Source organism: Elgaria multicarinata, chromosome 4, assembly GCF_023053635.1.
Source record: "Elgaria multicarinata webbii isolate HBS135686 ecotype San Diego chromosome 4, rElgMul1.1.pri, whole genome shotgun sequence".
NCBI lineage: Eukaryota > Metazoa > Chordata > Lepidosauria > Squamata > Anguidae > Elgaria > Elgaria multicarinata.
In genome coordinates this window covers 111,385,521-111,393,328 of record NC_086174.1, presented here as the reverse complement: position 1 = coordinate 111,393,328, position 7,808 = coordinate 111,385,521, and the positions used below count along the sequence as shown (strand labels likewise).

The 7,808-nt window shown below is 42.2% G+C and overlaps 1 protein-coding gene across 2 annotated transcripts in view; it reads left to right on the top strand.

Annotated features, from left to right (window-relative positions):
- The first annotated feature begins 682 nt into the window (after positions 1-682).
- The window catches only part of FAM135A (family with sequence similarity 135 member A), a 59,820-nt gene continuing 52,694 nt past the window's right edge, over positions 683-7,808 (top strand). The window contains exon 1 of one of the 2 annotated variants that reach the window (XM_063125006.1): positions 683-900. The gene's annotated coding sequence lies outside the window, so the exon portion shown is untranslated. Of the gene's footprint in view, positions 920-7,808 lie in introns of both variants that reach the window. The other variant, XM_063125005.1, reaches the window with a different exon arrangement.

The window sequence follows — 7,808 nt, the reverse complement described above, 5'->3', positions numbered from 1 at the left end:
TGCCTGAGAACCTCGAACCAGAGGCCACAGCTCTGTCCCTCGAAGCAGCTTTGCTTGCAGAAACCTCCAATGAGGGAAAGAAAGAAAAACCTCAGTCAGGAAGAATTACAGGTAGGTGAGTGAGTGAGTGAGTGAGGAGGCCTCTTCTATGCTGCTCAATAGCCTTGGGGTAGGAAAGAAAGTAAGGTTGAGTTCGGACGACACGCTAATCAACGGTTGTTTTCCATTTTGTTCCTATTACCCGCCCTCCGGTGTGACGTCCGAACTCAGCCTAAGAGAACCGGGCAATCCTCAAGTATGCTGTGGGCTAGCTACTGCTGCTGCTTTTTCCCGCTTTTTTTTTTTTTTTTTTACTAGTCTGCAGTGGGGGAGCAGCTAGCCACTCTCTCTAGCCCAGCCGGTCCCTCACCCACAGCAGCAGCAGGGGGAGCTCGAGCGGGGAGGGAGCAGCGGCGGCAGGAAAATCTTCTACTAGGACTAGATCTCGAGGAAAACCGGAGCGCGAAGGGAATCAAGCGCCAGAGCCGCCCCAAGATGCCGCAATAGCTCCTGCTGCTTGCCCAGGCTGCATAACTTGGGCGCTCCCTTTCAGCCCTCCCTGCGCCCGCCTCTTCTAGTGCCTGCCTGCTTGCGAGCAGGAAGCGGCGGCAACAGCAGCAGCAGCAGCTTGTGGAGGTGTTGTTGTGACCGGCGGAGTCGGCTGCTCCTAGTCGCTTTCCAACCGCGAACTGGAGGCGAGCGCGCGCAGTCAAAACACGGGCCGCTCTGCCGGCGAAGTGGGGCGCCGGCGTCGGATGCCTGCGTTACGCCACGCCGGTGCTGCTGTTGAGGCCTGGGCGCCTCTGGAAGCGGTGACAGGGAGAGTGAGAGCGCCGGACTCGAGCGACAGATCAGGAGGAGGTGAGGAGGGGACCGGCAGGTAGGCGCTTCCCCCCGGGGACTAAACGCCTCTCCTTTCTGCGCCTCTCTCTCAGGTGGGTCGATGGCGCTATGGGTGAAACCTGAGACGGAACAGAAGGGCATAAAGGGGCGGGCGAAGGGGGTTGATAATGCTGAGGGGGTGTTTCGGTCCTTTCCTGCGCCTCTTGCGAGCTACAGAGAAGAGGGTAAGAACTGAGATAGATGTGTGTGGCTTTAAAAGCATCGTGGGTGTATGTATGTATGTATGTATGTATATATATATATATTTAAAAAGCACTTCCCTTTGCCCTAGCGAGAAATGAGCACCTCTGGTTTGGGAATGTGAGAGAGGCTCGGGAGTCAGTCCAGTTCAATCCAGTCTAGCCCAGTCGAATCGAATCATCCCTAGTTATGGCTTTCTCTAAATTTAAGGAGTGAGCAGCAGAAGCCTGGCTTTTGGGGGGGGGGTGTGACTTTACCTTTCTCTATATTTAGCCTTGTTATTTAATAATAATAATAATAATAATAATAATAATAATAATAATAACAACAATAACAATAACAACAACAGCCACCTCAGGAGACCAGGAAACTTTCCCTTTAACGCCCCCCCTCCCACTGACACACACATATCCTGTATGAGATCTAGGGTACTGGGATGTCCTTTGGCCTTTTTGTCCCTATTAAATATGTTTCACACATATCTTTATAGTACAGGATAGCTGGGGCTGAGAACCAAATTGTGGTTTGTTTTTAATATTTGAAAATGTTGTGTACTGCAATTACATTTCTTACTAAATCCCCCCCTTTTGATAACCTTTGGTTTGTTTTTGTTCTCTGTTTATCAAGGCATTTTGCCCTTGAAAGATTTTAAGTTCATCTAGAAGAGAAAGTATTGGAAGCAGGGGGGGAACGGGACACACGTCATATATTGTACCTTAGCCAAGTACAACTTTTGTAAGTGTTACCTGGGATTATAAAACCTCATGTTGTTCTGTCACTTTTCCTTCCCTCTAGGGACTTCTACTATGTCTTTGCACCAATGTGAATTTCTGGCATTCCTAATGTAATATTGTGTCCTCGTTTAACTCTCTGGAAGCTACCTGATACCTTGTAAGACTAGAGTTGAGCTCTTTGCTCATATATACAGCTTTTTAGGGGTTGCTCTTGAAGGCCTTGCCAAGTACATATGGACTACATTAGTTAATGGACTGCAGAAACTTCACTTGAGTGTACTTAATATTATTCTATTGGCCCTTATTTTAACTACAGAAGCATATTTTAGTTTAAAACACAAACTCTATAGTTGTGGTACTTTTAGGAACATAGGAAGCTGCGTTAAACCAAATCAGGCCCTTGAGCCATCTAGCTCAGTACTGTCAACATTCCTTTGCAGTTCCTTTCCAAGGTTTCAGGCAAGGAGGAGTATTTCCCAACTCTACCCAAAGATGTGTACTAAAACTGGAATCTTCTGCATCCAAAACTGAACTCCATTTATTTTTTATGTGTTACCTGTTTTCCTACAGACTACACATGTGTCATTTTAATTAACTACAGGAACTATGTTTTTATCCAGTGGATCTGATTGAACTTTATAGACAAATGTCTGTGAAAAGGACACAATTATTGAAATTTTCCTAATTTTTATTCTATAAGGGATACTATAAAAAGGATCCACTGACCCCACCAATGGAAATATATTTATTCAATTAATGGCCGCTCTTTGCAGAGATTCATTTTGTGCAGCCTATGTGCAAGGGTGGATAAAAATCAGTGAGGTAAAAAAAATTAAACTAAGTGTGTCTTTTAAAAATAGAATCTGGTTTAACAGGAAAATGCAATTCAATACAAATTGGTTAAAGCATTCACTTACAATGATGATTTAGATGGTTTGGCTTTATATCTGAACCAGCCCCATCTGACAAATTGTGAAGCTGATTTAGACATACTGAGGTTTGGTGTTACATCCAAACTGATGTCCTATGCTTTGGGATGTTCCTTTGCTGTCAGAAGCCATTGTTTAGGATGGTTTCAAGGGAAGAGGGGAAATTGCACAAACCATGGTTTGGTGTTAGGTCCTAACCAACCCATAATTTCTTAAAACTCAGTCAAGGCCATCTGTCGAACACTGAGTTAAAGGCAGCTTTTCTGGGTAAAAGATAACCAGTAGGAAAATATGGGTGCTTCCAGATGAGGATTTTAGGGTGCAATCATACTGCCTCATTCCCAGAATTTTATGGTGGCTCCAGATAATGTGGTCTTCAATTTGTAGCTCCCATGATTTCTCATTGATTCTTCTTTTTTTATTACTAGAAAAAAATCCATCAAGGAAAAAGGAATAGCCTGGTGCTGAACACCTTTTGATTGTTAGGAGATCTCCATCTGGAAGCATCCTATTTGACATCTATGGTTAAGCATTATAAATGACACACTAAGTCATGTATTATATTATTGTAGGCAGATGCTACTGTCAATGCAGATGGTTAGTATGTAGGAGATGCCATCCCATTTGTCAGCAGGGGGATCATCCATAAGTCCATTGGATGACCTTGTGCTTCTATATTATGCTGTCCAACTACCAGCACTGTGTTCTGTTCTCAAATTTACTATTTAAGGGTAGGATCCAACTGCTAGTGGCGAGCATTGTCATTCCCAGTGCACATATGACTGGCCCTGGTGGTGGTGACATGCACACAGTCCCTACTGTTGCTGGCGGTGACATAGTGCTTCTGGGGGAAAGCCCCCAAACGACTGTAATCCTACATTTCTGGTCGTTTGGAGGCTTGCTTCTGGAAGCGCTATATTGTTGCCAGCAAAAATAGGGGCTGTGTGCCTTGCTGGGGCTGGCTGCATGCACATCACAAGCGGGTGATGCTTGCTGCTAATGGTGGGACATCATTGGATCCTGCCCTAAGACTCTACAATGCAATATGGTCACTCAGTGCTCGGTGGTATGGAAAGTTATTTTGCCTGGTTACTACTATTCCTTGCTTCTAGAACATTCTGGATACATGTTACATTCTGACTATGCATGCATTTACTCAGAAGAAAGTCCTAAATTGTTCATTGGAACTTCAAATTACGTCTGCATAAGATTGAAGCCCTAGCCTTTAAGTAAGTGATCTTGCTTAGTACACTTGTATGTGTAGAGAACCAAAAAAGAATGTGCCACTCAGCAGATATAATTCTGTAGTGCAAAAAGGCAGATGGACAGCATGTCCAAAGATTTTGAATTGTATTCCTAAGCTGTATAAAAGCTCAGTTGCAAACCAGTATGTTTTAAATTGTTATAGCAACCAGTTAGCTCACATGCTCATTTGGAATAGCTAATTTAAATCAATTACTTAAATTGGGAGGGTTTCCTTGGTGATTTCAATCATTGATGTAAATTGCCTTGTTTCAAGACATACAGACATAGGCTCCTTTGCAAATGGAACTCTGAATATGTGGAGGTTGGTGATAGGGCCAGTGGATGCAATCCAAAGTGATTCTTCACATGTTTAGTTCTAAAGAAAGTGAATGCATATACTGGGTTAAATAAATCCCTCAAATTATACAATCCAAAAAACAAACGATCTATATAAGAAAATATTTTATTATTATTTATTACATTTATATACCGCCCCATAGACGAAGGTCTCTGGGCAGTTTACAAAGATTAACTATAAAGAAATGGCATTCAAAATTTAGCCAGCATAGGTGATAGGAGAGAAATTATATTTTGTTTTCTAAAATGTGTAGTGAGATAGAAACTAATCTTATGATTAAATGCAGAGGGAAATATTTAACTGCACTTACATTGCTAAAGAAAGTGCCCAAAACATTTTTGTTAATTACATCCTCTAACCAAAAATCTATATATGAATTTAGGAAGGAGTTAATTTGCTCAAGTAAGAAGGTTGTTCTCCTTCCTTCAAAGGGATTCATACTTGTTGGGGATAATTATTGAATTGAGTTAAAGTAGTTTTTGGATGCAGTTCTATGTATGATTCCTTGGGAGTAAGTCCCATTGAACTTGTTTGGTCTGACATCCCAGTAAACATGCCTAGTCTGTTTAGCTTTGGAAGATTGCACTGTAAGCAGTAAACAGGAACGTGTACCTGTTATGTTATGAATGCACGGGGTCAGTCCTTGCCTTTCTCTTTACCTTGGTGAATAACTTAGATGGTTAGTCAAGAATCCATATTTGAGTTACCAAAGCAATCTGAGCTACTGAACAGCCTAACAAGGATGATTATGTAGTTAATTTCAAATCTTGTTTAGTCCCTTTATTGTAGTTTATTTTTGTGTCTATCTATTTGGTTCAACTGTCTGAACTTTATGTACTCTTCTTTCTGTAATTTTGGCATTTAAATATGAAGGTACTTAATCTCTATTATTTTATATAAAATGGAATGTGTTACTTTACAAGCACTTAAAATACTGAAATTAGAAGCCACAGATGAGACCTGCTATAAATTGTTGTCTAAGTTCCCTGATCTTTAATGGCAGTAGAAAAGATGTTCCCTTCCTTTTTCTGAGCTAGAAGGAGGGGGGGAATCTCTGTCACTGGTGGCTAGGTTTGAACGGACATGAAGGCGCTTTCTCCCTTTCTGTCAAACCTGGCCAGACAGTCAGGGGCTATCACTCACATAGACAGCTGTTCCTGTTTGTTGGGAGTGCCCTGAGAGGTAAGGGCTGCACGGACTGGTTCCTTTGTGCCCTATGGAGTATCCCTAGGAGTTGGGGGATCTTCCTAATCACCTGCTAAGTAAAAGAGTGTCTGTCCCCATAATAGATCATAGAAGTACAGTGCAGTTCAATATATGTCTACTTAGAAGTAAGACCCACTGAATTCAGTGGAGCTTGGTCCTAGGAAAGTTGGTAAAGAGTACAACTCAAGTCACTTATGGGACTGGAACAGCTGGAGAACTTCTTAATTATGTGGAATGTTAGGGTGGATTGATTAAATAAAGTTTCCTGTAGAAACTACTTTATATATTTCCTTAAAGCAGGGGTGCAGACCAAGGGCAGACTTCTATTTTGGAGAGGCTCTTGGGGTCCACATTCCCAGGGTAAGTGAGTAAAGACAAGATTGCTCCCTTCAGCTCAACAGATTTAATAGCGCCATTGATTCAGTTTAGAGATTGAGGGTGCCTCCATTTGAGGCATTTATTGTACAATCACTCTACCTCATTCATAGAATTTTATGGGGGGTCCAGAGTGAGATATTGATTTGTTCCATTTGTAATCAGCACATGTTTACCCACTGCTGAATGTGTCGTTTTCTAACTGCGAAAATCCAGTTAGGAGAGCAAGAGTGGAACAGCAGTGCAAGTTTTCAGCAGGTGTGGACAGGAAAATGTACACGAGGCAAGGTGGGAGGAATTGTCCCCGGAAAAGATGTGTGGCGTATTGGGGTGCCTCTCCTTTCTCTATTGCTTACCATGCATTTCTGGTTGCAGAGCTATTTCATATCCTTCAAAGCAAAATCTTTTCCCTCTTCCAAGGCATCTCTGAACTTAAAAGCAGGCAGAGAGTCCATTGAATGCAGCCACACTTACATCTGACTAAACATGTGATAGATCTGGCTGTAAGGCTGCAGTCCTCTTACTGGCGCGCTAAATCACTGGGTTAAACCCAACTTTCTCCCTCTCACCTCCTCTGCAGCCCTCTGTGCCATCTACTCCAGAGCAAATTTTGAGGGGACTGAGAGGAAATGGGAATTGTTCACCTGTCAGTTCTGCTGACAGATCTGATTCTGTCAGCAGAACAACCCAATTGGATTCAACCCACCATCATTTATTCTTAGAAATTTCACTCTGGTAGAACAGGGGCACTCTGTTGCTGTCCCTTCTCTCTTTGAAGAAATAATGTTTGGAAATAATGAATCAAAAGAGCCCCTTCAAATATGAGGAGAAGGGGATGTTGAGGACATAACAAAATTCTGCAGTTTTCTAGTCTTACTGTGAAACTGAAGGGAGCATTTGTAATTGATTTTGTAAAATCCAAAATCAGGCAAACAAGTTTCCTAGCTGGGTTGTGAGTAACTTGAAAAATCAAGGGGCCCATCGTAACCATGTTTGCTCAGAAGTAAACACACAGACAAACAGGGTACTAAAGTTATGCTGAGAAGCATCACTTCAAAGTTTCAGAATGTGAATGTGCAGCGACAATGAAGCATCAAAAACAGTAGGGATCAACACTGCCCTTTTGGCTGTGTCACATCCACCATGTGGATGGAACATAGTGAGATACGCACAGCAAAAAAAAGTGCTAGACCCCTTCTGAAGTGTGGACAAATGATGGAAATTCTGCATTTGGCTTACAGGAGAAAAACAATGATTGGTGGTGTTAGGGGCCATCCCTTTTAGTAGGACCCTAACAGTGGAGTAAACATACTTTAGTTATTTAGTATGTATGTTGCCTGAGCCTTTGGCTAAAGGGGTTAAAAAAAACCAAAAGTTGGCACCAAAGATAGGAATGTGTTGGTGCAGCTATTTTGGCTACATAATGGCAGGCACTCTCCCTTGAAATTTAGAAACAGAAGATATGTTTAAGTTAGTTCTTTTTAAAGAGAAACTTCATATTTATCCCTTTTTTTAAAAAAAGTTAAATTTAAACAATCTGATTTTTAAAAGCATAGATTTTTATTCATCCTGCTGAGTACAATTGTTGTTGCTGCCTGCTTCCATTTTGCTGAGTCTTGGGGGCATTCAGGTAGAATGTGTTTGAGGCCAGATATGCCCAAGGCCCCAGGACTGGCGTGTGTCCAGTTCCTGTTCCTCATGTTGGCCCATGTAGGCTTTTGTGGGTGGGAGAAGAGGAAGCCAACACTTTTTAGAGCTGTGTGTGCTGTTTATACTCTATAGGATATCTACTTTCTTTACATGCCTTCCCCCTACTGTGCCAGTTCAAACCACTTGCTG